General features: G+C 41.2%; 1 pseudogene; it reads right to left on the reverse strand.

Annotated features, from left to right (window-relative positions):
* LOC108700076 lies at nucleotides 1–27,284 on the reverse strand (annotated as a pseudogene).
* Nucleotides 27,285–27,919: the final 635 nt, after the last annotated feature.

Here is a 27,919-nt window from a genome sequence, read left to right on the forward strand (position 1 = left end):
ATCACTTCGCTCTGGGATAGGGATTCTAGATTCCATTTCTTTAGTAGAGCATTCTGAGAAGATGCTTTTTGATGTTTTGGCCCCTGCAGAAAAAACAGAAGGCATTTAAATTTTGCACTAAAAATACATACACCAAACCCAAGTAACTAATGGGATGTGGACTGCGTTGGCCAGTTAACAAATACATCTGGCCAGTGATTCAGTTGGCATGTGTACATGTGTCATTTATCAACTGCACTGCTCATTGCCTTTCTGTGATGCAGATTTTTGGTCCTTACTAGACAAACAGGCCTGTGCTGTGTGATCCAATTTTACCATGGGTGTGTGTCCCTTTGTAGTGTCTGATAAGGATTTGAGGAATCCAACTAGTTGCAATTCTGCTTTGTGGGGATTCAAAATGCGGCTAAAACTTACGCCTTGAAAGTATCAATTAATCTTCTGTGATACCTTTACAACAGTATTTGATATTTCTATGTCACTAGTCCACCCATAGCAGTATCATGAATTGGTGCTAGGCCCCACCCTCAAGTAGATATGGAAAATGTTACTTCCTTCTAGTCATTGTAATTTTATCAATAATATGAACAATCCATTATTCCTATAGTTTAGTTGTCTTGCAATCCTTTCTAAGTAAGTATGAGTGATATCCATAATTTGAAACTAGGGATGGACTGTGAACCCTTTGTTTTGCCCAAATCCTTTTTGCCAAATCTGGCCAAATTGTGAACCAAATTTGAACCCTTGTGTCATTGCCCATGGCATGGCTGAAAATTGCCAAGGAGTGTGCACATGAACTGAATTGCATGAATCGAATTTTGTAGGGTTCAGAATTGGTTCAGTCAGGCTCTCGGATTTGGCCAAATCCTGCTGAAAAAATCTTTGATTTGGCTAAATTCCGAACCAGATCCTGGATTCGGTGCATTCCTATTTACACTAAACCAACATGGAAATAGAGTAAAAAGTATACGTGTCTAGTAGGGAACACGGCTAAAGAAATTTAAAAAAAAGATAACCTTTTAAAAGTTTATATATCACTTGTAGTATTTATATTATTTATATATTACTTATAATACTTGTGCGCACTATTTTGAACAGGATACCCATTTTAATCCCACCTATTACTTGCCTTTATTGAACGTATATCAAATACTATTTCTCTATGTGCAAGGTTATGTCTGATGTTTCACAATATGCTGTAAAACAATAAAAATGTGCATATTTCAGTCTCTGAAGCCAGACTTAATTTCATTAGGAATCACAAATTATCAAAGTCCCTCTTTTTACCTACTTTGGCTCTCTTCATCCGTTAAATCATCTTCCCACTGATTCTCAGCAGCTAAAAGTCGGATTCGAGACTCGCAGGCCATTCTCATTGGGTAGATAAAACCATCCCCAAGGCTTAAAGGAGAAGACACATGCAAGTAAGACATCACTGCATTTACACGCACAGGTAACCACAGTAAGAATGTCATCAAGATGACAAAGAAATCCCCAAATCCATTCTCTGCTATGCATTATCAATTAAAGTAGTACAAGTACGGGATCTGTTATCGAGAATGCTCGGGACTTGGGGTCTTCCGGATAATGGATCTTCATACCTTTAAGAGGAAGTAAAGTCTTAAATAGAATATGGCTAGAAATGCTGTATTTTGTATACTAAACATAAACATGAACTTACTGCACCACAAGCCTAATCAAACAAATGATTTATGCTTTCAAAGTTGGCCACAAGGGTCACCATCTTGTAGCTTTGTTAAACATCTTTGCAAGACCAAGACTGTGCACATGTGCGATGTGGTCTGGGCTGCTTAGGGATCGTCATAAATTATCACAACAGCACAAGTCGATACAGCAAGACTGATAAATAATCAGAATATGCAGACTGCACTGGGTCCCGTGTTGTCATGTAATCTAATGTGGATGTTATAGTTTTTGAATTGTTTAATACAAATTTTCTCCAACTCTGCAGAACCAGTGGCTGCAGCAAAATAATTGTCCAAATATAATCCCAGTTTATTGGAATCTGGCTCCATGATCTTTGTCCCTGCAGCTGGAGTTGGAAACAATAAGGGCAGAGACACGCTGCTATTTCGGGAGATTAGTTGTCCAGTTACAAATCGCTTCTTCTTCAGGCTACTAATCTCCCAGCAAATGTAAATTGGCAGCAGGATGGCACTTGGAACGCTTTGTTTTCCGAAGTCGCCTCACAAGGAAACTTCGGACTGCTTCGGAAAGCTGAATCGATTTGAGTGCCGCTCCTTTAAATTCGATTGAATTCGAAATTCGATTGGGGGAAGTTTGTTAATAAATTTGAATAATAAAGTCGAATTTTACTAATCAGAAAACTCAAATCAAATTTGATTTGAATTAAAAAAAAAAAACTCGAATGTCGGAAGGCTACAAATCACCAAATTGATCCCTGGACCTCTCCCATTAACATACAGTAATTCAGCAGGTTTTAGGTGGCAAATAGTCAAATTTGAATTCTTTTTTTTTTTTTATAACTTGTTTTTATTATAGATGATAAATTAAAATCACATGAAATATTTATACATGTTTCCATAAAGCGGAGATTATGGTGATTATGATTTCAAATATAAAACGTTTCAATAACATTTTTATAACAATTTAAATATTCAGCTCAGTTATGATTTATAGCATTGGGGGGGGTAGGACCCATGAGGATTAGTTTAGATAGGAGGTCAGTAGACTGTTGGTTTGATGACTTCTGGGAGGTGCAACATCAGGTTGTAATTGTTCTTGTTGTAGTGCTGCTAGATATTGAGATGATTCCATGACCAAAGGGTGATTCTTGAGAACTTCCATATCATACCATGACGTATGTCTAAAGGTATAGATCATGAGGCATTTGATTCGTTGTGGGAGGTGTGATATGTAGGTAGACCAGGTATTGAAAAATTTTGATGTATGATGTACTTTCTTGGTTATGGTCTCTAGCCAGTCCATATGGAAAATATGGTGTAGTTTTTGTTTCACCAATATCAGTGGTGGGGAACTAGTGTGTAGCCATTGTTGCAATATTGTTTTCCTGGCTGCTGCTGCCAGTCTACCCAAGAGGTGTTCGTCAGTTTTAGCAATTTGGGTAAATGAAGTAAGGTTGCTGAACAGAGCCCATTCTATGTGTATTTGGAGGGGTTTCCCTATCATCTGTGCACCGTATGATATGACTTCTTTCCAAAAGGATTGCATTAAGGGACAAGACCACATGGTATGTATTAGATTCACTTCAGGAGCATGGCATTTTAAACATACATCCGAGGAGATGCTACCCATCTTAAATCTTCTAAGTGGAGTGAGATATGAGTTGTGGAGAATTTGCAGCGACATTTCCTGATATCTGCTAGCCGGAAGTAACGTCATAATTTTAGTGTGTTGTTTCAAGATGTCCGATTCTGTGGTATTAGGTATCTCCGTAGTCCATTTGAAATTAGGTTTGTTTTCACTATCTATGTTTAGTAGTGGTTTAATGGTTTGATGGTTTGATAAACGTGTGATGTTGTGAGTTTCTTACTTGAAGTTGTTTTTATCATTATTTGTTAGGAGTTTGATTGTAGTGGTGGCAAAGTGAATGATCTGCAGACTTAGATATAAATGAGTGTGCAAAAAAGGAAATTTTTCTACCAGTTGATTTAAAGAGAGTACCAAATAGTTATTGTCCAGTATATCGTGTATGTTATGTAAACCATTCATACTCCAGTTATATAGAGTGGGGTTCCGTATACCTGGTGGGAAATTTTTGTCTGTCCACGATAAGTAAGGGGAGGTATATTGTGATATATTTTGTTTTTTCCTGACCGATCGCCATGCGTTATATGTGTCTAGGAATAGTGGATTATGTCTGACATGTGCTGGAATGTTCTGTATAGATGTATGTAATAGATAATTTAGAGAGTAGTTGTCAGTTCGATATTGGTCTAAAGAGATTGTAGTGTATAAATCTCTATTGAGAATCCAGTCTCCTGCATATCGAAGAAGGGCTGCTTCGTTGTAGGCCTTAAAGTTAGGGAAATTAAGTCCACCCAGAGTTTTAGGCTGTTGTAGTTTAAAGAGGCTAATGCGTGAGCGTTTTTTGTTCCATATGAAAGCTCTCAATATTTGGTTCAATCGTTTTTGATCAGTCGGTTTAATACAGTACGGTAACTAACATCTGTATTGGGTATAAAAGTTTGGGGAATAGAATCATTTTAATGAAGTGTATTCTGCCTAGAAATGAGAGATTAATGTGTTTCCATTGCAGCGTTTCTTGCTGTATGGTATCAATTATTTTCCTAATGTTTAAAGAGTATAGATCTCTGTGGTGGGAAGGAATTTTAATTCCTAAATACATGCCCCCACATGTAATATAATGCAGTAAGTTTGCCCAGGAGCAGTAACCAGTAGCAACCAATAAGATGTTTGCTTTTAAACATGTGACCAGGAAATTCTACCTGCTGATTGGTTGCTATAGGTTACTGCCCCTGGGCAAACTTAGTGCCTTTAATTACATAACCCCATTAATGTATTGTTTTGTTTTTTTGAAAGGGAAGTGTGGAGGCCAATCCGTGTTTTCTGTATGATATAATTGAAGAGCTTCCGATTTGTCTAAATTGATTCGAAATCCCGCTATTTTGCCAAATCGTTGAATAATCTGCAAGAGAGCAGGTATTTCCGTTTTTGGTTGATTGACAAAAAGCAGGATGTCATCTGCAAAAGCTGTCACTTTAAGATTAGTTTGGCCTATTTGTATCCCTTGTAGTTGTTGGCAGTTCAATATATGGCGTAACAATGGATCGATTGCTATATTGAAGAAAAGAGGCGATAAAGGGCAGCCTTGGCGTGTACCTCTGCTGATTGCCAATCTGTCCGAGTTAGTGTTGTTAACCGTTATAAATGTGGTGGGCGATAGGTATAATGTTTTATATAGATTGAAGGTCTGAATGCCGAAATGTTGAAATTTAAGCAATCGACGTAAATGTGCGTGCGAAATCCTATCAAAAGCTTTGTCTGCGTCTAGGTTTATTAACATCCCATGTTTCCTTTTTTCCAGGTTACTATGATAGACTGCTATTATTTTCCTAAGTGCTTGAACTGAGTGACGGTGTTTAATGAATCCTACTTGGTGTTCGGTAAGTATTGAGGGTAGTATTTTTTGCAACCTATCTGCCATTATTTTCGTCAAAATTTTAAGGTCTTGATTAAGCAATGATATTGGTCTGTATGAAGTTGGGTCCGTTAGATCCCTTCCTTCTTTGGGAATCAGTATTATTCTAGCAACGTTGGCTTCATGCCATAGGGGTGTGCCTTGTAAAGTGTCATTATAAAGTTTAGCAAATTTGAATTCTTAAAGGGCCAGATTATGATAAATCTGGAAAATCTAAATGTAATAAAATTACCTGGTGGTCTAGTGGTGCGGCGGCGTGGACGGCCGCCGTGCTCCTTCTCCTGTCTCCAGCGCCGGCGCCATCTTGGTTTCCTAGGGCGCGCCTGCGCGCCTCTTAAAGGTACAGGCGCGCTGTCGTGATTACGCCAGCGCGCATTGGCGCACGTTTTGGAGCGAAATTTGAAAGTATTTAAGGCCCATTCATACTCTCAGCCAGTGCCCGTGATAGAACTTGTTTCTAGTGGTTTCCTGAGCCTTGTGCATCTGATCTGAATCTCGTCTGTCTGATTATCCGTGTTTGACCTTGCCTGTATCCTGACTATTCTGAAATCTGTATCCTGACCCTTGCCTGCCTACGACAACTCTTCCTGCTTAACCCCTTGATTGACAACCCGGTTTGACCCTTGCCTGCCTGACGATTCTGATATCCGCCTGCCTCGACCTTGCTTGTCTGACGATTCTCTTGCCTGCTCCATTTGTACCGTGACCTTCGGCCCAAAAGACTCTCTACCTGCCGTGCCCCTCTGCTAGCCAGAACATCTCGCTTTGTACCCCTCGTTAAGTCCAGGTGGCACCCAAGTAAGCTGAGGGTTCCTCCCGAAGCCCAACAGTGGTCACACTACTGGTGAAGCCGAGCTGAGACCAGGGTACTTAGCACCTGTTCTGGTATTGGGTGCCGGCCGTGACATTATCACGGGCCATGGAGGTCAAAAGTCATGACGATGTTGCTGCTGCTTCTCCTACCGCTTCAGTTTCCCCAACTTCCACCGAAGCGCTTCTTTCCACCTTGTTACAGCGCTTGGAGGACCACGAGCGGAAGCAGAACTTCCTTCTGCAGGGTTATCATGATCTAACCCATCAGCTGGAGACTCCGCAAACTCCGCAGCAGCTGCCAGTCCTCGATCCTGCTCCTCCTGTGGGTTCTTCTGCCATGTGGGGCAACACTACTAGGCCCCATGAACCCAAAATCGTATTCCCCGAGAAATTTAGCGGGGACAGGACTAAATTTTTTGTCTTTAAAGAGGCATGTAAATTGTACCTTAGTTTCCATCCTCACTCATTCTCATCTGGTGAGGAGGAAGTAAGGTTTGTAATGACCCTGTTATTGGGTGACCCCCAAATTTGGGCCCTCAGGCTGCCTTCTTCAGACCCTGCTCGTTATTCCCTAGACACCTTTTTTAACAGCATGGCCATTCTTTACGATGACCCGGATCGTGCATCTTCAGCCGATTCCGCGATTCGTAAGTTGCGCCAGGGGAAAAGGGATGCGGAGGTGTATTGCACCGAGTTCCGCCGGTGGGCAGTGGAAACGGGGTGGAATGATTTGGCTCTACGGAGTCAGTTTCGTTTGGGGTTCTCTGACTCAGTAAAGGATAGTCTTGTAAATTACCCCCTATCTTCCAACCTGGACGATCTTATGTCTCTGGCCATCCAGGTAGATAGGAGACAAAGGGAGAGAAGGGGTGAGAGGGGTGTTTCTACTTATTCTGGGGTTACTAATGTTAAGTCTAATATGGTGACCAATGTTAAGTTTTCAGACCTATTTGTGCCTCTACCTCAGGAGGAACCTATGCAGTTAGGCATTTTTCATCTAACTCCTGAGGAAAAGGCACGCAGGCGCTCCCAAGGTTTATGTATTTATTGTGGGGAGAAGGGTCATTTCTTGTACCTATGTCTTAGGAGGAAAGGGGGGCTCCCTAACCTAAATGGAGAAGGGGAGCTCCATTTGGGCGCAGAAGTTTCCTCTCCCCAATCTCCCTCTAAGGTTTTATTACCAGTTAAACTAACCTGGCCTACGGGCTCTGTTAAGGTGTCCGCATTTTTGGACTCAGATACTGCTTTTGCAGCTAAATTCTGTATTCCTGTAGTTCCTCTAAATGCTCCCATGAGAATAATGGCTGTGGACAGAAGACCCTTAGGGTCATGTGTAATCTCTAAGGAGACGGTAATTCTTTCCATGTGTGTTAATAACTTGCATTGTGAGGAGATTGCTTTTTACCTCATAGAGGGTGCTTCCTCTCCTCTTATTTTGGGGTTACCGTGGCTCCAGAGGCATAACCCTCTGATTGACTGGGTCTCAAGGGAGGTGGTTCAATGGGGTACTATGTGTGGTGGGGTATGCTTTCCCTCTGTAGTAGCAACTACATCTCTTGAGGGGTTACCTGCTGCATATGCAAAATTTGCTGACGTCTTTTCTAAAAAGGCAGCAGAAACTTTACCCCCACACCGGCAGTATGACTGCCCTATAGATCTTGTCCCTGGGTCAACTCTTCCTCGTGGTAGAACCTATCCTCTTTCATTGCCCGAAGCCCAGGCAATGAAAGAGTATATAAAGGAGAACTTAGAAAGGGGTTTCATCAGACCTTCTAGTTCCCCTGTGGGGGCGGCTTCTTTTTCGTTGGGAAAAAAGATGGTGGTCTTCGCCCCTGTATTGATTATAGGGGGCTCAATAAGATTACCATAAAAAATCGCTATCCTCTCCCTCTAATTTCTGAACTTTTCGATCAAGTTAAAAATGCAAAAGTCTTTACCAAGCTTGATCTTAGGGGGGCTTATAACTTGATTCGAATCAGGGAGGGGGATGAGTGGAAAACAGCGTTCAACACCAGGGATGGCCACTACGAGTATTTGGTAATGCCATTCGGTCTTTGTAACGCCCCCGCAGTGTTCCAGGAATTTGTCAATGACATCTTTCGGGACCTGCTGGGGATATTCGTAGTGGTCTATCTTGATGACATTCTTATTTTCTCTTCTAATCTAGTTGAACACAGGAATCATGTTTGTGAGGTTTTACGTAGACTGAGAGAGAATAATCTGTATGCAAAACTTGAGAAGTGTACTTTTGAAGTTACCTCTGTTCAATTTTTGGGTTTTAACATTTCTAACAGGGGTCTTGAAATGGATCCAGGGAAGGTGAGAGCTGTCCTGGAATGGACCCAACCCCTTTCTTTACGAGCAACCCAAAGATTCCTCGGTTTTGCAAATTATTACCGCCAATTCATCAAGAATTTTTCCCTGGTAGTTGCTCCAATCACCAACTTGACCAAAAAGGGTGCTGACCCTAGTATTAGGCCCCCAGAGGCAGTTCAAGCTTTCGAACGCCTCAAAAAAGAGTTCAGTTCTGCTCCTATTTTGCAGCATCCTGATACTGCTTTACCATTCATTGTGGAGGTAGATGCCTCTGAAGTGGGTGCTGGGGCAGTCCTTTCCCAAAGGCACCCGATTACCAACAAGTTACATCCCTGTGCCTTTTTCTCTAGGAAGTTTTCGCCTGCAGAGGCAAACTATGATATTGGGAACAGGGAATTGTTGGCTATCAAGTGGGCCTTTGAGGAATGGCGGCATCTACTTGAAGGTGCTAAACATATGGTAACCGTATATACAGACCATAAAAACCTGCTTTACATTGAATCAGCCACACGGCTAAACCCTAGGCAAGCTAGATGGGCATTGTTCTTCACCAGGTTTAATTTTTCTTTAACATATAGGCCTGGATCTAAAAACACCAAAGCTGATGCACTCTCTAGGAGTTTTGAATCTACCTCTTCTGACTCTAGTGAGTGCATCCCCATCATTCCTAGGGAGTTGATTATAGCCGCATTGGATTCTGACCTCTCCACCTTGTTGTCCCCTGTCCAATCTTCTGCTCCTGCAGACACTCCTTCTGGGAGAATGTTTGTGCCTGAGGAGTTGAGGGAACAAGTTCTCAAAGAGGTTCATAACTCCAAAATGGCTGGGCATCCTGGCATTTCCAAAACTATTTCTTTGTTAGCCCGTCATGTGTGGTGGCCTTCTTTTAAACAGGATGCTAAGGTTTTTGTAAATTCTTGTCCAATTTGTCAAAGGTCTAAATCCTCTCGTCAATTGTCACAAGGTCTGTTGAATCCGTTACCAATCCCTGAGAAGCCATGGTCCCATCTTTCGATGGATTTCATTGTAGATCTGCCTCCTTCCCAGGGTAAAACTGTAATTTGGGTGGTGGTGGATAGGTTTAGTAAGATGAGCCATTTTGTTCCCCTTCCACACCTCCCTTCTGCCAAAACCTTAGCCGATCTGTTTATCTCTCATATTTTCAGGTTCCATGGGTTCCCTGTTAATATTGTATCTGACAGAGGAGTTCAGTTTGTCTCAAAGTTTTGGAGAGCTTTTTGTTCGTTAGTTGGGATTGATTTATCCTTCTCAACTGCTTACCATCCCCAAACCAACGGACAAACGGAAAGAGTGAATCAATCCCTTGAGCAATATCTCAGGTGTTACGTTTCTGATAACCAGTCCTCTTGGGCTGAATTGCTGCCCTGGGCAGAGTTTGCCTACAATAATGCCACTCACTCCTCCTCTGGGGAGTCTCCTTTTTTATTGTAAATGGGCTACATCCAAAAGCATTTTCTTGTTTAGATTCCTCTGTACCCTCTGCTAATTCCTCTGTCAATCATTTTTCTAAGGTTTGGGCCCAAGTTCATCATTCCCTTTCTGCAGCTTCCTCTGCTCAAAAGAAAGCTGCAGATAGATCTCGTAGAGTGGCTCCTCAATACAAAGTGGGAGATTCTGTTTGGCTATCTACCAAAAATATTAAGTTGAAGGTCCCCTCTCTCAAACTGGGGCCCAGGTTTATTGGTCCATACCCAATAACTGAAACAATCAATTCCTCTTCTGTTCGTCTCCAATTACCTGCAGAATTTAAAATATCTAATTCTTTTCATGTTTCTCTTCTCAAACCAGCCACTCAAGTTCCAGCAATTGTACTATGGAGCACACAGGTGGTTGTGGAAAAATCAAGTCTTCTTTATTGAAAAAATGGGTTTAAAAACATCAGATCAATGTACATGTGGATATGACATCCCCCACACTTGATGCGTTTCGTGGCATCTCGCCACTTCCTCAGAAGCATAGGGAAACCCACCCCCAACACCGTTAATAAAACCAAAAGACCCAACCCCTAAAAACATTAAACCAATCAGGTCATTAATTATATAATAATGATCGACATTCTTGATCAGAAAACACAGATCTCTCTGTTTATGCCACCTACTGGTCAGGTCAGGCTAATCTGGGAAATAGAACTTTGTCACAATCTATATTAACAATGTTGCAAAAAGCTTATAAAAGACTTTTAGAAATATAACACTTAAATAGCAACATATTATGAGTAGTCAAATGGTATAAGATATCCTGTTCTGTCACAGACTAATATAGGTCATAACGTGGGGATGAATATAGGAAAACACCAAAAAACAGTAAACTAAATATTAATCAATATTATATATATTAACGTAAAAAAAAAAATAATGATAAATATATTATACACAATCAATACTATAAATGATATAGAAGCAAAAACTAAATTTTAGGAAGTACATCAATTACAAAAGCAAGAAAGCTCCCATTCTCTATTAAGCCCCCCAAAAGTCTCGGTAGTTTTTAGATAAAAAATCCAATAGGCTTCCAGCCTCAATAATTTCTGATCCAAATCACCTTTTCTTATATTTCTGGGGGGTCTATCTATAATTTGAAAAGACATACAAACGGGCCCCTGATGTTTTTCGAGTATATGTTTGGCTATTGCAGATTTGGTGTCCAATCGATCAGTTGCTGAAATATGTTCCAAAATGCGAGTGCCCACTCTTCTAATGGTTTTACCCACATATTGGGCCCCACACTTACATGTCGCCAAATAGATCACACCTTTCGACATACAGTTAAAATATTCCTTGATATCATATACAGTACCCACCACTGAACTCTGGAACTGTTTAGATATATTAATCCATGAACATGATTTACATCTTGTGCGGCCACATTTGTAGGTCCCCTTAAACTTTAGCCAAGGTTTATCCTCACTTTGTCCCTTAGACGTATATAGACTTCTAGATATATAGGATGCCAGATTCTTCCCTCTTTTATACACAAAGGAGGGTGTTTTATCTAAAAATTTAGCCAAAACAGGGTCCTGTAAAAGTATCCCCCAATATTTATTCACACTCCTCCTGATCGAATAAGTGTCTCGACTATAGGTGGTACAGAATCGAACAACGGGTTGTCCTCTCTGGACACGACACACACCAGAACCTCCCTCAGACTTGGACTTAGGACGCAATAATTGCTCTCTATCTGCTAATACCGCCTTATCATACGCTGTTTTGATCATATCTTCACTGTAGCCCCTTTTCGCAAAACGATCCCACAAGCGCATAGCTTGTGCATGGAAACTATCCCAAGAAGAGCAGACTCTGCGTAACCGCAAAAATTGCCCAACTGGGATGCCCCTCAAACACGCCTCTGGATGGCTGCTCTCTGCATGGAGAAGAGTATTACGAGTAATAGCCTTGCGGAAAAGGTCTGTAGAGATCTTCCCCTCATGGCTATTAAAAACTACATCCAGAAACGGTATCTCTGTCTCATTGATTTCATAGGTGAACTGTATCCCTCTAACTGTATGATTACAATACGTAACAAAGGCCGCAAAGGAGGCATCATCCCCTTCCCAAATACCAATGCAATCATCGATATATCTATAGAAGCGTATAATTTGATGTCTGTAGGGATTCTGGTCTCCAAAAATGAAGATCCTTTCCCACCAGCCCATAACCAAATTCGCATAGGTAGGAGAGAACGATGCCCCCATTGCGGCCCCACGTAACTGTAAATAAAATTGTCCATCAAAAAGAAAGTAATTAGCATTTAGTAGAAATTCAATAGCCTCCATTATTACTTCATTTTGTACCGGTGGAAAGGCTTCTGTCAGTGCCAACCAAAAACCTATAGCTTGTAAACCCATTTCGTGATCTATAGATGAGTAAAGAGAGACTACATCCATAGAAAAGCATCTATAGCCCGATTTCCATGTCACACTAGCCATCTTATTCAGACACATGGTTGTATCAAGTTCGTCATATTCCTGTTCCTCTCCCAGTGTTAGTTGAAGGTCAGCCTGAATTTGAGATCCAGGAGTTCCTCGATTCTCGTCTGGTACAGGGTAAGCTCCAGTATCTTATTAAATGGAAGGGCTATGGCTCTGAGGAGAACTCCTGGGTCTCAGTTGATGATATCAAAGCTGATCAACTCAGAAAGAAATTCCACAAGAAATTTCCTGGGAAGCCTGGGGGTCCAGTGGCCCCCCCTAGGGGGGGTAATGTAATAAAATTACCTGGTGGTCTAGTGGTGCGGCGGCGTGGACGGCCGCCACGCCGCCGTGCTCCTTCTCCTGTCTCCAGCGCAGGCGCCATCTTGGTTTCCTAGGGCGCGCACGGCGCGCCTCTTAAAGGTACAGGCGCGCTGGCGTGATTACGCCAGCGCGCATTGGCGCACGTTTTAGAGCGAAATTTGAAAGTATTTAAGGCCCATTCATACTCCCAGCCAGTGCCCGTGATAGAACTTGTTTCTAGTGGTTTGCTGAGCCTTGTGCATCTGATCTGAATCTCGTCTGTCTGATTATCCATGTTTGACCTTGCCTGTATCCTGACTATTCTGAAATCTGTATCCTGACCCTTGCCTGCCTACGACAACTCTTCCTGCCTGCCTGACGATTCTGATATCCGCCTGCCTCGACTCTGCTTGTCTGACGATTCTCTTGCCTGCTCCATTTGTACCGTGACCTTCGGCCCAAAAGACTCTCTACCTGCCGTGCCCCTCTGCTAGCCAGAACATCTCGATTTGTACCCCTCGTTAAGTCCAGGTGGCACCCAAGTAAGCTGAGGGCTCCTCCCGAAGCCCAACAGTAGTCACACTACTGGTGAAGCCGAGCCGAGCCGAGACCAGGGTACTTAGCACCTGTTCTGGTATTGGGTGCCGGCCGTGACACTAATTTACATTTTTTTTTTAAAAAAACTCAAATCAATTTCGGATGATTCCCTAGTCGAATTTGACAGTTTTGACCATAAAACAATTTTCAATTCAACCTTTAATAAATCTGTCCCATAGTTGTACATCACAACTTCTTTTCTACTGCCACTAACTAGATTTACTTAGACAGCCAGGGTCAGCTGCAAAATTAGTTTAGTCAGAATTTTTACATGGTTCATTGCAAAATACCTACCTTGTGAATACAGGAATAAACCACAATTTTTTATCCTTTCCAAACACCTGCTCTAAGTTCCGACGAACACCCAAGTGGAAGCCATTTTTATCAGGGCCATTCTGAAAAACTGGAGCTGAAAATGCTTCTAAAAAATTTAAAGAACAAAATTTTTACTCTGAAAGCAGACTTGTAATATTTAATACATACACACATGCTAAGTTAATTTTAAATTGTGTACAGGACTACACAGAGTTTAATGGTGGCCTTCTCTTTTACTATTTATCACCTCAGTAATGTAATGTCAAATGTGTTACTGAAAATAATTAATATAATGTATATTAGAAACTGGTTGCAATATTTGAATAGTCTTAACAATACTGTTTGTGTTACCATATACCTCTTAAAGGAGAAGGAAAGGCTTGCAGCACTTGGGGTGCCAAATGTTGGGCACCCCCAAGTGATTGTATTGACTTACCTGAAACCCCAGTGCTCCTATCAGCAGAACATTGCACCGGGCCGGGGATATCCCAGTGAGCACCATGGAGCGATCTCTTCCATCTTGCTCCTTCTTCGTGCGGCTGCCCCAGGAAAGTCGAAGACGGAAGTTGATCGCTCCGTGGTGCTCACTGGTATAACCCCGGGCCAGTGCAGTTTTCTGCTGATAGGAACACTGGCCTGGGGCTTCAGGTAACTCAATACAATCACTTGGGGGTGCCTAACATTTGGCACCCCCAAGTGCTGCAAGCCTTTCCTTCTCCTTAAAGACTTTAGAGGCAACCACAGGTATTTATGATATTGTGAGCTAGGTAGGTAATAAAATAAAGCCACACAAGCAGCATGGATTATTGCCTTGTGTGCTCCTGTGTAATGGGGAGCATGTGTCTCAAGTAGCAACTCCCACAGAGGGGTATTTCGCAAGCAGCTGACAATATTGTGAGAGACAACATCAGGTAGCCCTTGAACTCTGATGCTATTTAAAAAAAATAAAGTATTTGCAATAAAGTATATAACAGTATATGTCTTGCGCAAAAATAAAACACTGGATGCGCAAAGTACAGAGGGATTCCACCCCTAAATTGATTTATATGCGCTTCCGTTTACAAATAAAAATACACCAACTTTTGCGTCCCCCAAATGTCTCAAAAGTCCCTGTATTAAACAGAGATCCGGAGCCAAAAGAATCTGTCCGAATATTAGGTTCACAATCCCTGCAGCCAGCGTTCGTTTATTATCTTAAAAAACAAGAGAAAAAGGCACACCATTGTGAAATATCGTAAAAGCCAGTATCAAGGCCCTGCTTGGTTGGTACTTACAGGATTTCCCGGACACGGCTGCACGCTGGTATAGACCCGCAGTGTGGTAAGGCTCAACCGCGTATAAGGAAAGGGTTGAGCCTTACCACACTGCGGGTCTATACCAACGTGCACCCGTGTCCGGGAAATCCTGTAAGTACCAACCAAGCAGGGCCCTGATACTGACTTTTACGATATTTCACATTGGTGTGCCCTTTTCTCTTGTTTTTTAAGATAAGAAACGAACGCTGGCTGCAGGGATTGTGAACCTAATATTCGGACAGATCCTTTTGGCTCCGGATCTCTATTTAATACAGGGACTTTTGAGACATTTGGGGGACGCAAAAGTTGGTGTATTTTTATTTGTAAACGGAAGCGCATACAAATCAATTTTTTAACATTATTTGCAATAAAGGATCGTAATTAGTTTGGAAAGCCTCTGAGTGGGTTACCACAGCAACAAGCTATAGTAAAATTAGGCACACTGCTGCTGTTTTCAAGCATAAGGAAAACTACATTTGAACCACCTGCATACAAGCAGTCATTTGGAAACATAATGAAGAATCAGGCTAAAGAAAAACTATATAAATGGGAACCTGTGACAAATATGATTACGTGATACAACTGATATACATAGCAATTTACCATACAGCGCTGGATCTTTGTTCAAAAGTTTCTTAAAATTTAAACATAAAGACACAGTGAACCTTTAAAATTTTACAAGGAATGCATGATTATGCCAACTTAAAACCTTCCCAGTTTCCCCTAGTTTGATGTCTGAATGTGACAAGAACTGTAAGCTATAGTCTTGTAAGTTCCACAGGGACAGACACAATAGCTGTAAACATAATACTATATAAATGATAAATAATAATAATGCTTAACAACTATATATATTTTACCAAGTGTGGTTCGGTTTAGGCTAACAAGCCAACAATGGTATCCAAAGAGAAACATCAGGCTGATGAAGAACATCAAAGCCACAAACAGGAGGAAAAGCACATGAAATTTTGCTCGGCCATTTGACAAAGTATCCTGTAAAAATAAATTAATGTCTGGCTGGTTATTGCAATAAACTAAATTACAACACTAAGATACTGCTGTGAAATACCATATAACTGTGTTACAGTACATACAGTATTGTTGTGATCATGCTGATATTGCTTTGGTTTACATAACCCTTTTAAAATACTTTGAGTCCTTAACAGTATTTATTGGTAGAGGGCCTGAAACAAAAACAAAAAAAAAAAACACCTAGGATACAATTCCAGTCATTTTAAATGTAAATTTGATTTATGATGCTGCCTCTAGCCATACTAGAATAGAGATGGCCCTGAATTTTGGGACCTAAATATCATCTGATCAAACTGTACAAATATCAATCTATATGTAAATGGGATCTATTGCAAAAATTTAATATAAGCTTCATCTCACTGAAATATAACACTTTCTAAGTACATTCAATTGAAACTCTTGTACCGTTTAAGAAATAATCAAGTTCGTCTTCAGTATCTCACTCTCCACAAACTCACTCTTCATGCTAAGGTCTGGCTAATACATCTTTTAGGGGGCCTCCCTTTCATAGCAGAATAAAGCAAATAACCAACTTAAGCACAAACAAAAGATAGCAAAATAACAGACTGGCAAACACCCTGAACGCAGAGAAACAGAATTTCCACGAGAGCTGGTTATTTTTAAAGAGTGAGCACCTAGGTTAAGGGTGCAACTCCCCCAAAGGATGTATTATTACAGAATAACATAATATTTAATTGATTATACAGTGGTGTGAAAAAACTATTTGCCCCCTTCCTGATTTCTTATTCTTTTGCATGTTTGTCACACAAAATGTTTCTGGTCATCAAACACATTTAACTATTAGTCAAAGATAACACAAGTAAACACAAAATGCAGTTTTTAAATGAGGGATTTTATTATTTAGGGAGAAAAGAAATCCAAACCTGTGTGAAAAAGTAATTGCCCCCTGAACCTAATAACTGGTTGGGCCACCCTTAGCAGCAATAACTGCAATCAAGCGTTTGCGATAACTTGCAACGAGTCTTTTACAGCGCTCTGGAGGAATTTTGGCCCACTCATTTTGCAGAATTGTTGTAATTCAGCTTTATTTGAGGGTTTTCTAGCATGATCCGCCTTTTTAAGGTCATGCCACAACATCTCAATAGGATTCAGGTCAGGACTTTGACTAGGCCACTCCAAAGTCTTCATTTTGTTTTTCTTCAGCCATTAAGAGGTGGATTTGCTGGTGTGTTTTGGGTCATTGTCCTGCTGCAGCACCCAAGATCGCTTCAGCTTGAGTTGACGAACAGATGGCCGGACATTCTCCTTCAGGATTTTTTGGTAGACAGTAGAATTCATGGTTCCATCTATCACAGCAAGTCTTCCAGGTCCTGAAGCAGCAAAACAACCCCAGACCATCACACTACCACCACCATATTTTACTGTTGGTATGATGTTCTTTTTCTGAAATGCTGTGTTACTTTTACGCCAGATGTAACGGGACGCGCACCTTCCAAAAAGTTCAACTTTTGTCTCGTCGGTCCACAAGGTATTTTCCCAAAAGTCTTGGCAATCACTGAGATGTTTTTTAGCAAAATTGAGACGAGCCTTAATGTTCTTTTTGCTTAAAAGTGGTTTGCGCCTTGGAAATCTGCCATGCAGGCCGTTTTTGCCCAGCTTTAGAAATGGCTTTATAACCTTTACCAGACTGATAGATCTCAATTACTTTTGTTCTCATTTGTTCCTGAATTTCTTTGGATCTTGGCATGATGTCTAGCTTTTGAGGTGCTTTTGGTATACTTCTCTGTGTCAGGTAGCTCCTATTTAAGTGATTTCTTGATTGAAACAGGTGTGGCAGTAATCAGGCCTGGGGGTGAGTACAGAAATTGAACTCAGGTGTGATAAACCACAGTTAAGTTATTTTTTAACAAGGGGGGCAATCAAATTTTTCACACAGGCCCATGTAGATTTAGAGTTTTTTTTTCTCCCTTAATAACGTAAACTTTCATTTAAAAACTGCATTTTGTGTTCAATTATGTTATCTTTGACTAATAGTTAACGGTTTTTGATGAGCAGAAACATTTAAGTGTGACAAACATGCAAAAGAATAAGAAATCAGGAAGGGGGCAAATAGTTTTTCACACCACTGTATTTAGAAAGTTTCTTATTTCAGCAAGATGAAGCTTAAATTAAATTTTCATTCCCCTTTAGTTCCCCTTTAAAGCACCCCCACCACAAGCAATTATACTATTGTATATATATGTAGCACTGGATTCTCTTTAAAAATAACACTTACCGTCCAGTACAAAATGAAGTACTGGAAAACTGTGCAGCCAATATACAAACAGTACAACATTGCATAGGCAAGGAATAGAAGAAAGAACTTGTAGTTTGAATATCCTATGCAGTTATTCACCCTGGAAAAAAAATATGTAGAAAAAAATAAGTAATGAAGAAAAGTACGCATTGTAAGGTTTGAGAAGTACACACAAAATACTACAGAAATGGTGTCACGGTCCTTTATATTTTGCCATTTGTGGCAAAAAGCATTCAAATATGCATATTTTTAAATGCATTACATTTGTGATTATGTTAAAATAGGGAGCTAAACCTTGAACTAAAAATGGGATTTTTGTTACTCACCGTTTCTCTGCGGTCGATAGGGGGACACAGGGACCCTATGGGTTATAAGCGACACCCTCCAGGAGGCAGGACACTTAAGTCTTTTTCTAAAAAGGAATCAAGGAGCATGCCAGGTGTGGCTTTACCCCTGTACTGTACCCATTCCAAGCAGCTTGTACCAAATAACATTAATAAATGGAAACTGGCAACAAAATAAGCAAAATACAGATAGTCGGGAAAACCATTCCAATTTTGGGACCAATGGGTCCTATTCAGATAAGGATGGAAAGCCCTGTGTCCCCCTATCGACCACAAAGAAATGGTTTTAACGGTCAGTAACAAAAATCCCATTTTCTCTGTTGTCTCAGGGGGACTTGACAAAGCAACCCCAGTAACAGCAGGGTGGGCCACTAGATAAGCCTGTGAGCTTAGTGTATCTCTGAGTGCAGCACTTTATGGCCAAAAGAGGCCTCAGCCGATGCGAAGGTATCTAAGCGATACAACATGGTGAAGGTATGAGCCGAGGACCAGGTGGCCGTTCTGCAGATCTGGTCCAAGCAGGCGGAGTTGCGCCACACCCACAAAGCTCCCATCGCCCTTGTAGAGTGTGCTCTGAGGCCCTCTGGAGGAGATTTTCCCTTTGAAATGTAAGCTTGCAGAATGCACCGTGATAGTGATACCTTTGATGCTGATTGACCCCTTCGCAGTCCAGAGGGTATTACAAAAAGTGATTGAGAGCGACGGAAGGATCTGGATCGTTCCAGATAGCAGTGTAGAGACCGAACTACGTCGAGATGATGAAGTCGCCTCTCCTTATCATAAAAACAACGATTTCTTGATTCACATGAAATGAGGAATCGTGCACAGTACTGCTTTATCCCTGTCCACGGACAGAGCTCCCAATTCCAAAACTCTTCGGGCCGACGATATTGCCATCAGGAATACCACCTTCAATCGGATATTTTCCAATTGATAGTTCATCTGAAGCTCTGAATTATTGCATTCGCACGTAGCAGATCCTCTTTGGCTTGATTCTCTGTCCTGGCCTTGATCAAGAGGTTGTCCAAATAGGGCGTCACTGATATCCCTTGTAGCCACAGGGCTGCCGCTGTGACTGCCATCAGCTTTGTGAACACCCTGGGGGCTGTCGATAGGCCAAAGGGCAAGGCTGCGAACTGGTAATGTTGGTTTGTAAATGTGAACTGGAGGCAATGGTGGGGGGGGGGGGAAATTGGCACATGAAGGTATAAGTCCTTGATGTCTAGGGACTTCAGGAATTGATCTGGCTCCATGCCGGAATTACCGATCTGAGGGTTTCCATCTTGAATCAGACAGATCGGATGAACTTGTTGAGGCATTTCAAGTCCAGTATGGGTCAAAAGCATCTGTCCTTCTTCGGGACTACAAAGAGATTGGAGTAAAAACCGAAGAATCTCTCCGATGGTGGCCCTGGTAAAATCACTCTGGTTCTCTCCATCTATGTGATACTTTCTAGGAAGGCTTGAGCCTTGCCTGGACTTGATGGGACCCTGGACATAAGGTACTTTCTGGGAGGTGTTGCTGATAGATCTAGGTGGTACTCTTCGGAGACAATCTCTTTTACCCAGGCGTCTGACGAAGCCAGGTTCCACACCTCCTGGACTTGCCCTCTATTAGTTCTGGCAATTCCAGAGAGCTGGGAGCCCCTGCAGGAAGGCCATGTAGAAAGGAACCAGCAGCACACTGTGTTCAAGTTGCAAAAAGTGTACCAAAATTTATTAAGCCCACATCATACAATTAGGCAACGTTTCGGGCCTACCAGGCCCTTTATCAAGCCCTTCCCTGCAGGAAGGCCAGTGACTGGGACAGTTGTAATCCCCACTGAGGAGCAAGGGGATCAGTTGGCAAGTCTCGTGAAGTACCCTCCAGAGAAGAACCCCCGGGCTGCGATAGAGTCAGGATTAGGGTTACCCCCTAAGGCAGGTGAAACCCTTTGAGCATCTGAACAGGTTCTGCAGAGATGTTCACCATGTCCCCCTGGCATCTTTGTTTTGCACTAGGTGCAGGCGAAGTAGGTCACCTGTGCTGCCAATGGGGCCTTACCAACTTGCCCTGGGGTATACCCCCCCAACCTACCTTCTGCCATATGCGGAATAAATGATCGCAATCTGGTTGGAAGGGAAGGTAGAAGAGGTGTAGTCTCACTAATGAGGCCAGTAACAGCAGATGTCTGGTTGGCGGGAGCTAAGAGCGCGAAGTATGTAAGCGATGTAACAGCTCTTTCTGTACTTCCGGGCGCGCGGGAGAGGGGATGGAAATGACGTGTGCGTTCTAGCCGGAGCGCACCAAAAAAATGAGCAGCGCTGCAGGCTCTGTTACTTTCTCCCTGTAATGGCTGCTGTGCCTCGCCACCAGTCCTCGACCGCCGGTCCCCCCCAGCCCTCACGAAGGAAGGGTAGAGGAACCGGACAAGCCGAAAGATGATTGAGGGAGAAGGGAGCTTGCTCCTCCCTGCGGGAGGGGGGACTGCCCAGAGCGGGGAGACGGTACCGAAGAGTATGCAACCGCTTGCTGGTTGTCTGCAAGGGAGGGAGCACCCTGTCCAGGTTTGGGTAAGGGCAGAGGAACACAGGGGAGATATGCGGCAGTTATAGCATGCGCATACTCACGTCCCTTCCCCACCAGCCAGACCTCCTGCTAAGCCCTGGGGTTGCAGGCAAAGTCTGGATGGCCTTGTTTAGCCGTACGGCCATAGGTTTGACCCCAGTGGGTTTTCCAGCGTAGGGGGCTAACTCATTGGAAACAAATAGCCCTGTCCCTGGTGCCACCCCTGGTGTCAGTGCTAAAACTGACCGTAGAAACTAGTCATCACTAGGGATGAGCTATCCACCTTCCTGGAAGCAGGACACTTACAAACTGCTTGGAATGGGTACAGTACAGGGGTAAAACCACACCTGCCATGCCCCTTGATTTCTATTAAGAAAGAAGACTAAGTGTCCTGCCTCTTGGAGGGTGGAGCTTATATCTCATAGAGTCCCTGTGTCCCCCTGAGGCAACAGGGAAATCAAAGATGCACTTCCTTAATTTAAAAAAAGTGTTTGAGTTTTGATGCATCAGGTTCCCTCTAATTTCCCACATTATGCATGTATATATACATACACACACACAAAATGTGTATATGATTATACTACACACACATTTCTACATCAGTGCCTATATCATGTATGTATGTATGTATGTATATATATATCAAGATTGTCTTCATGCTCTCTTCATGCGGAGGTCTGGGTCAGATTTTGATTGTCTGATACATATTTTAGGGGGGCTCCCTTTCATATCAGAATAAAGCAAATAACCAACTCCAGCACAAACAAAAGGTAACAAAATAACAGACTCTGGCAAACAGGAGGCGTATATCTAGAAAATAAATACACAAAAAGACAATATCTGATATTATTATAATCAGGTAAAATGATGAATGAAGTATGTGCTGCTTACTTACCAGGGACAGTGATGATCCATCTTTAGAACACACCTGCACCAGGGATAAAAAAGTTACAGTTACACCCAGGAATATATTAATAAAGAGAGCTGAATAATTCCGTTTAATGCTGCATAATACTCATGGAACCTTAAAAGCTATTTCTCTCTTTAAATAAACTATTAGTATGATGTATAAAGAGATATTCTGAGGCAATTTGCATTTTTTAAATTATTTGTGGGTTTTGAGTTATTTAGCTTTTTATTGAGGAGCTTTCAAGTTTGCAATTTCAGCAATCTGGTTGCTATGGTCCAAATTACCCTAGCAACCATGCACTGATTTGAATAAGAGACTGGAATATGAATAGGAGAGGTCTTGAATAGAAAAATGAGTAGCAATAACGAAACAAATGTAGCCTTACAGAGCATTTGTTTTTTTATATAGGGTCAGTGACCCCCCATTTGAAACTGGAAATAGTCAGAAGATATATAATTCAAAAATTATAAAAAAATTAAGGTAAATAAAAAAAGTTGCTAGGGATAGGGCATTCTAAAACATACTATTAGTTAACTGAAAGGTGAACCAACCCTTTGAAATAAGCAACATGGAATAACAAAGGCACCAATGGTAAATAAATGGTTCTTATATCCGATGAGCGATTCATGCAAGATTAGCCATTATTTCAGCACAAACACTTACATTCCACATACTGAGCAGTGGTGGCAGCGATCAGGCTTCACTATCTGGCATGTATAACAAAATCGAGTTGCTGCAAAGAAAGAAAAGTTAGGAATAGCAAACAGACATGAATATAAATATTCACACATTAAACTCTATGCACAACCTTCACAGAGGCCTGTACTAGAATACAGTACTAGATAAGGGCTGCTATCATGCTCAGCATGTGCTTTATATTAGGGATGCACCGAATCCACTATTTTTAGATACGGCCAAACCTCCGAACCGAATCCAAATACTCATTTGCATATGCAAATTAGGGGTGGGAAGGGGAAAACATTTTTTACTTCCCTGTTTTTTGACAAAAAGTCACACGATATCCCGCCCCCAATGTGCATGTGCAAATTAGGATTCAGATTCGACCGAATCCTGAACCGAATCCTGCATTCGGTGCATCCCTAGTTTATATTGAACATTCTCTAGACTACTTAGTAGAATGAAAGTGCAGCACAGACCTCCACTTCCAGTCCGAGTATAAACTGGTAATTTTCTTGCAAACTCAGCCACAATTTGCTTCTATGCTTCATGTCGCTCTTCATTGTCGTACCGCTCCTTTTCAGCATATGGCAGCAAAAACTGAAAGTACAGTTAAACCTCAATTACAAGGATACAGAAACATGAATATATACAGACTGCTTCAATGATTTATAAAAGGCTAATTATTCTCAATTACACAAGTATTTATGTTACAAAGCAGTTCAGCATCATAAATACCCCTGCTGTACAGCACAATATAAACAGTGCTGGAAAAAGCTGCTTGTACTAGGAGAGGATTTCTGCTTTCAAACAGCTGTCCTAAACAAACAAAGCAGGAAACCGCAATACAAATTTATGGTTTGACTGAATTATTAATTATTCTTCCATCTGCCCCAGCTACAAACTTGTCCAATTCCATGGTGAATTTGCAAGACGAACATGTTATAGTGGTAATACAGTCTCCTATGTGCCTGCCAAGGCATCAACTATCCAATTAAAGTATAGACAAAAACTGCACACACTGTTGAAAGAAAAGTGCTTCATTAATGTATCAGCCACAGATAATATGTGTTTGTCTCATTCATTAGCTAATGATCAGATTAATCTCTTTTCAATTAACAGAGAGCGTGGCTCCTGTCTACACTGTATTTGCAAGGTGGTGACCCAGTTTCTTCTGTTTAAAGGAACAATAACAGCAGAAAAGTAAAGTGATTTAAAAAGTAAAACATAATGTTCTTTTGCCCTGCACTTGTAAAACTTGTGTGTTTGCTTCAGAAACACTTCTATAATTCATAAAAACAAGCTGCTGTGAAGCCATTGGGCAGCCATTAAAGTTTGAATAAAGGAGAAAAGGCACAGATTACATAGCAAATAACAGTTAAGTTGTGTAGAATACAATGGTATTTTACAGACCTTATACATTATCTGCTATGTAACCTATGCCTTTTCTCCTTTGAATGGCTGCCATCTGACTACGTTAGTTTTACCAGTGCAAGGCAACCGTTCATTATATTTTACTTACTTTGATAAATTTTTTCCGTTTCTGGAGTTACTGTTCATTTACGCAACTATTTTGTATTCGGCTGAACCCCCGAATCCTTTGTGAAAGATTCAGCCGAATACCGAACCAAATCCTAATTTGCATATGCAAATTAGGGGTGGGAAGGGGAAAACATTTTTTACTTCCTTGTTTTGTGACAAAAAGTCACATGATTTCCTTCCCTGCCCTAATCTGCATATGCAAATTAGGATTCAGATTCGGTTTGGCTGGGCAGAAGGATTCGACCGAATCCTGCTGAAAAAGGCTGGATCCTGTCTCGTCGCTTACCTTTTTAATTGGTTGCTTTGGAGGTGTAAAAATTGCTTTCCAGTAGGTCCAAATAAACAGCAGAAATACGGTGTGAAATATCAGGAGGTATGCAGCTGTCGACAAGAAAGAAGGGATTTTAACACGCAGAAGAAATTATAACTCACTGCACCATTCTTTGTAACTCCTTCAGTCTATAATTCTATTTTTCTGTGCCGAGCTAAATTTTCAGCAGGTTTTGCTGAGAAAAATATATCCATAGCCTACAATATGTTGTGCACGGAAAAAGTCGCTATGAAAAAAAAAAAACTTGTGCAGTGAAAACACCCCATTGACTTCAATACTGTTTGCAAATTTTTCCAGGTTCACACGGTTTTGCAGAAACAAAAAGGGACAGATTTGCTCATCACTAGTGCTGAATTTAGGTTGTCTGGGCAGTAAAAAGTCCTACATGCAGTTTAGACTAGAAAATATAACAGAACCCCATGACATCAAGGAAAACAAATAAACTATAGTGTTATTGGATGCTTCAATAATAATGTTCATCTCAAAAGTTTAGTAATCACTGCTCGATTTCTAGTACTGTCATTGCAGTACCATTGCTACTACTTAATGTTTAAAGGGGAAGTAAAGTCTAAGATAGAAAAATTCTAGAAATGCTGTATTTTCTATAATACTATACTTACTGCACCACAAGCTAATTAAAACAAATGATTTATGATTTTAAAGTTGGCCACAGGGGGTCACCATCTTGTAAATTTGTTAAACATCTTTGCAAGACCAAGACTATGCACATGCTCAGTGTGGTCTGGGCTGCTTAGGGATCATCATAAATTATCAAAACAGCACAAGTCAAATAATATCTGCCAGAAGCCGATACAGCAAGATTAATAATCAGAATATGCAGACTGCACTGGGTCCTGTGTTGTCTTGTAATCTAATGTGGATTTTATAGTTTTTTTGTATTGTTTAATACAAACTTTCTCTAACTCTGCAGAACCAGTGGCTGCAGCAAAATAATCTTCCAAATAGAATCCCAGTTTATCTGTTTAAATCTGGCTCCATGATCTTTGTCCCTACAGCAGGATTTGGAAACAGTAAAGGAGATGTAAAGGCAAAAATAAAATCCAATACAAATTTTCTCACAGTTGCCGACTGCTCTACAGGGAAACAAACAAAGCTGCTTGAGTTCTGCATGGCTGTGAAGGTGGGGGCTCCCCCTGCTGTTCATAAGTATGATTGTTTCCCTTGCAGAGCAGTTAGGGACCATCCGACAATTCCTATCCACAGCAGTAAATGAAGGGAGAAATTCACGGCATACAGTTATAAAAACGGTACACATATTTTAAATTAAAGTATATTGGAGATAGGTTTCTTTTTCATTAAAGAAAGTAAAAATTGGATTTTATTTTTTGCCTTTACATGCCCTTTAAATGATTTTTTAGTAAACTTAAGGGTATAGAGATCCAAATTACGTAAAAAAGATCCCTTAACTGGAAAACCCCAGGACCTGCATATTCTGGATAATAGGTCATCAGCATTGAAAGTCTATAAAATACACATAGAAAGAAGGAAGAGTTCAATTGTGTAAATGGACTACTTACCTTTTTCTGCTGGGTTTGTTACAGTCACTGTGGGGGGAAAACAAATCAGTGATAAATTAACACAACACCAGAAGCATCAACTGTTAAACTTTAAGTGCACTTATGTCCTAACATAAATGTACTTAAATGTATGTAATATATCCATTCAGTTGGGCATGTGTACAAAAAGTGCTTAAATCGTATCTGAACTTCCATATATGTTAGTGGAAACAGCTTAGAGAGAAATAAGCATAAATTAAACATTTTCCAGCCTGTCTGATTGCAGAGATTGCCAACATCATAGTACAATAATATTGGTCCAAACTGTTTGCTCAACACGTGGTAACATATCATATGAAACCTCATACATCTGTGCAGGTATAACCATTTTAACATGGTGTTAGCCTGTACTAGTCCTGTAGGTGGCAAAAATCAGTTATGCTTTCTTTTATTATTCTAACAAGCTGAACATACTCAATTGCTTACTGGTTTCTTCCCTCGTAAAAATGTGCCCATTGCTAGAAAAATGAGCCCTGCAGTACCTATACATTCCCTCACATTAAGCGACATATTAATTATCAATTAATATCTGGCACCCAACTGCTGTATGAAGACAGAATGGAGAGAAACAGATGCTGAGAGAGAGATAGCAAGGATAAACTTGATTATTTAAGAAACAATGCAGAATATTTAATTGATTGTATTTAGAATGTTTCTTATTTCAGTATGATGTTTATATTAATTTTTCATTTTCGAGATTCCCCTTTAACATGTCCTTCTTCTTTTGTACATAAAGGCTTCATCTACACTGATTCACCAACCACAGCATACACCCAATTTCCCTAAATACAAAGAGAGCAAGGAGTGGATATAACTGATCCAATATGCAGTGACAATAGCAAATCAGTGGCAAAACCCTGTATACACCAAACAAACCCCTGTCAATCTCTCCCACAGCCCCGCCCATACCTAGTAAAGGATTTACAACAGTCTGGCTGAGACTTCCTTATACAATCCCCAGCCTAAGCGCTCCGCATTTTCATGGCTCTTGACTTACCTAGACAAAGCTCCCAGACGTAGGCATAGTAAGACCACAACACCACCAGTGATTTGATAACAACAGGCACCCACGATAGTACTCTCTGGCAACACCTTAGCCCCCTGGGCAGTGCAATCCTGCAGTCAGCCAACATCCTACTCTCATTGCTCGGCTACTCTGGTCTGCTCGGACTGAAATCTATTAGTTTGATTAGACCACTGCTGCCAGGAGGTACACATGCGTTGCGGCAAAGCTTTTTCTTTATCGCTCTCTTGTGGTGTCTTTAGTAAATGCATGATTTGTTATAAAACCCGGCCCGGATATCTGTTACCGAATTTAGGGTAGGTTTGTTACAGCAGGGCAACACGGGTTTCTAACTAAAATGAAACATTTGGTCTTGGTATGTGCCCTGTATACATTTTGCTGTGGGTCTCTATACCTTTAGCTGAATAGTGCTGAACCAGATTGTGGAAACTGGATAAAGCTATCAGACTGTATCAGAAAAGCAGTCAAGCTATCAGCCCATAGGCCTATGACTAAGTGCTAAGTGCCCCTAAGGCACGAAACGCGTTAGGCTTTGTTGTGATGTTTTTGCTTTAATAATTAACTAATTTAAATTAATACATTGATAGTTAATTTTACATCTATCTACAGAGTGTGGTTTGGTATGTGCCTTCATTATCTATTTGTCTACCTCGAACTTGTGTCAATTCAAGATTGGCCTCTCCCCACAAGTACCAAGGCGTACAAAGATTTGTCAGTTTCGCTAACTACTACCGACAATTTATCAAGGGGTTCTCCTCCAGTATCTCTCTCTTGGCTCTCAACTGGAAGGGGGGGGGCAACCTAATATCTAGCCCCCTCATGCACTGGAGGCCTTTCAGTCCCTGAAAGATATGTTTGCCTCTGCTCCTGTCCTCCGACATCCTGACCTTCTGCAACCCTTCTTCATTGCAGTAGATACTTCCAACATCGGGGTTGGAGTTATTCTCTC

The sequence above is a fragment of the Xenopus laevis genome, chromosome 8S, assembly GCF_017654675.1.
Source record: "Xenopus laevis strain J_2021 chromosome 8S, Xenopus_laevis_v10.1, whole genome shotgun sequence".
Lineage (NCBI taxonomy): Eukaryota > Metazoa > Chordata > Amphibia > Anura > Pipidae > Xenopus > Xenopus laevis.